Here is a 3,742-nt window from a genome sequence, read left to right on the forward strand (position 1 = left end):
CATGACAAGTGGATGTAAACTTCAGACCACAGCTTTATATATGTCAGTCAGTTTTGGTGCAAAAGATTTCCCTGCAACATTCAGAGGTCTTTTTTTGTTCTAAACTACGGCTTGACCCATGTTTTTAGATGCATACTCAGATATTTTACATCAGGGGGAATTTTGCATTTGGCGATAACCTCTGGTTCAGATCTGCTCATGCAAAATAAAAGCTGCTTATGTGAAATTTGTTTCCTCGTCCTGTCCGGACATGCCACAGATTTGATCTTTATCCACCTTCATCAGTATAATGGCTACTTTCCTTTAACCTTTGTCCAGCTGCACAGCCACACAGCTAACAATAGCATGTTTTTGTGCGTGTTTGAATAAAGCTCAGTGCAAACACTCATCCATGTCGGTATTTGACTTCATCTCTCAGTCTGCTTAACCTGCTATAATTATTATGGCCAGAATAATGCACCATTGTGAAAAGTTTACAGGAAATTTTGCAGTGTATCGGGTAAATTAGAGTAAATATAATGAAAGACTGAAGAGAACAAGACAAAATTCAGATTTGCAAACTGTTTCTTTTGAAAACTGGGGAAATCTAACTGCATTTGATCATGAGAAGATTTTACATCTAACTAATTCAAAGGGATTTATCAGAAGCCATCGGAGAGAACAAGAACCTGCCGATTGCAGATGAAGGGAAATAATCCTGAATATTTAAATGACAGATAACAAACAAATGTCATTATGATTGGACACTTCCTGGTCCCGTTTCTTTCCTTTACATGGAACTAAAGAAAGAAAATCAGCAGCATGCACATCATTTACAAAGTTTGCTCTCAGTCCACAAACTGCTCCCCTTTCCTCTGGTGTGCCTGTAGTTTCTGCTTTTTATTCATATATACACAGGAATGATCATGAATGCTTTCAAACCTATATAAGATGATATAAAGATAAGTTAGAGCATTGTTTTTGAAGTCAAAAGTAAAGCTGACTGTTTGTTATCTAATGCACTGAGTTTATTTGATCTTTTTTCCTCTCGTCTGTTTTTTTAAAATCCAGTTTTGGGATTTATCAGCCGTTAAGGTGTCTGCCTCCTCTTGAATAATAGGAATGCCTGTTTTCCAGAAGTCATGAAACCGCGACTCCATTATGCAGCTGACCCATGACACAAGGATTTAGTAAACATTAATCGACCTTCTGTGCCTTACCTTATTTCCTGCCGTGTGTATACCAAACAAACTTGAAGCAGCTGTTTCACATACAGACACTACTAGTCGTACCTGTTTTGTTTTTCCATATAAACCACATTGATAAGCCACATATGTACGCTCACCACTCACTTTCTAGTACTTGCTTGGACACTGTTTTGCCAGGGCCACCTTAATTATTCGTGGCATAGATTCAACAACGTGCTTTTTGGTCCATGTTGGCACAACAGTGTCACACAGTTGCTGCAGACTTGTCAGCTGCTCGTCCATGATGGGAATCTCCTGTTCCACCACATTCCAAAGTTTCTCTATTAGATTGAGATCTGGTGACTGCGGATGAAATTTGAGTACAGTGAACTCATTGTCATGTTGAATGAACCAGTTTGAGATGAGTTGAGCTTGAGTTTTCCCACCAGGTGCAGCCATCAGAAGATGTGTACACTGTGGTCATAAAGGGACGGTCATGTTCAGCAGCAATACTCGGGTAGGGTGTGGCGTTTGAATGATGCTCAGCTGATACACAGCGTGCCAAGAAAATAGCATTACACCAGGCAGGATGGATCCATGCTTTCATGTTGTTCACATCAAACTCTGACCCTACTGTCTAAATCCGTCCATCCATCCATCCAGCAGAAATCAAGACCCATCAGCTCCAGTAACATTTTCTAATTTCATAGAGTCCAATTTTGGTGAGGCCATGTGAAGTCTCACCTCAGCTTATATTTCTTAGCTGACAAGAGCACTGTAGCGTGGTCTTCTGCTGCTGTAGCTCATCTGCTTCAAGGTTGACGTGTTTTGTGCATCAGAGATTCTTCTGCATACTTAAGTTGAGTCGAGTTACTCCTCTGACCTCTGGCATCAACAAGAGATTTTCACCCAGAGAACCGTCTCTCACTGGGTATTTTCTCTTATACAGACCATAAAACCATGGAGACTGTAGAGCCAACACGTCCCAGCAGATCAGCTGTTTCTAAAATACTTAAATAAAAATACTTGCATCCACCTGGGACCAACACCCAAGTCACATGTCCAAAGTCACTTAAAGAAATAAGAATAAGTAAGAAATATGATGGATTTTGTTTTATTTGTTGTCATTTTTTAAATACTTAATGGCAGTTCAGCATTTTGTGCATGACATAAAACATCACACCATCTTTGGGCCTCTTCTCACTGAAAAATCATGAGGAAATAAAAAGAAATAAAAAAGGAGGTTTCAGACAGCAGCTGTAATATTGAGACAGTAATATTTCATTTACACCAGCAATGGTGACAGTTATGCTCAATAGTCTGTGTGTGTTAATTCACCATCAGTAAACACTGTAAGTGCTGGAAAATGTCAGCGAGTGGCTAGTTTACACCGCAACATCCATCCATCCATTAACAAAAACAATATGAGTAACAACGAAGGCTGTACGAACGCAACTGCTCCCCGACATCCACAACGAGAACGAACAAATTCATATTTTCATTAGGTCAACAGAGCAACACACCCCAGTTTATCCCAGAGGTTTTCCCTAAGTTCCTGCTCAAACAGCAGAACTGTGAACTGCTCATGAAAGGAAGAAGCAAAATACAATCAAAACAATTGGGTTTAGGCCTAATAACGTCCAGCATGTGGGGACACGCCTGGGTGTGGCAACAAAGATAAAACAACCACAGAGTTCATTCCTCATCAAAAGTCTCTCACAGAAAACCGGAATGACTCCAAACAAAGAAAAGCACACATAGAGTTTAAAATACAGAAAACCTCTGGTTTAGGAGTTAGTAAGAGTATTGTTTTTATACTTTTGATTTGTCTGCTGCTCTTCTAAAATCTGCCAACTCCTTAAGTTGGGAACCAGCTGGTGGGAGTGAAAAACAAGAAGGACAGAGGGGATAAAGTGGAGAGGAAAGAAAGGAGACAAGGGAAAGTCAGCCTCGGGGTTTGAGAATTTAGCCGAATGTATACTCGTAGTGAGCCGTTCACTACAAGAAGGAGACAGAAAATATCAACGGATTCTCCTACAGCACAGAAAATGGAAAGTTCATAGCAGTGAAATAAGGCCACATGGGACATATATATGAATAAATAAAGAAATGGGGGAACTATATCATATCTGATAATTCATTAAAAAAAGAAGAAAAGATGAGAGGCACTGTGCATTTTTTGCTGTTAACAGAAGGATTACACTGATCAATATTAAAGGGGACCTATTGTGCTCTTATAGGGTTTTACAGTAGCGGGTTATTATTTTAACGATGGCCAGTCTGTGTGTGCAAGATTACGAACCCAGTGAGAGCAGAAAGCTCTGACACAAGCTTCTGGCTGTGAAAACAGAAACTCCGCCCACTTTCTCTTTACAAGTAACTGCCAATGAGAAGATAGCTGGGCTAAAGGGGGAGGAGCTACTTGAGCAAGACAGAGATGGCTTATTTCAACCTGAAATCACAGTCCACCATTTCTCGCTTTTCCTCTCCAAAAAATGAAATGTACACGCATGCAGAAGTTGCAGTAACAGCAGAGGGAGATATTTTATTTCAACCAACATGAAAATAATCATGGG

Source organism: Pundamilia nyererei, unplaced genomic scaffold (assembly GCF_000239375.1).
Source record: "Pundamilia nyererei isolate P.nyererei 1_Seehausen unplaced genomic scaffold, PunNye1.0 scaffold00086, whole genome shotgun sequence".
In the NCBI taxonomy this organism is placed as follows: Eukaryota; Metazoa; Chordata; class Actinopteri; order Cichliformes; family Cichlidae; genus Pundamilia; species Pundamilia nyererei.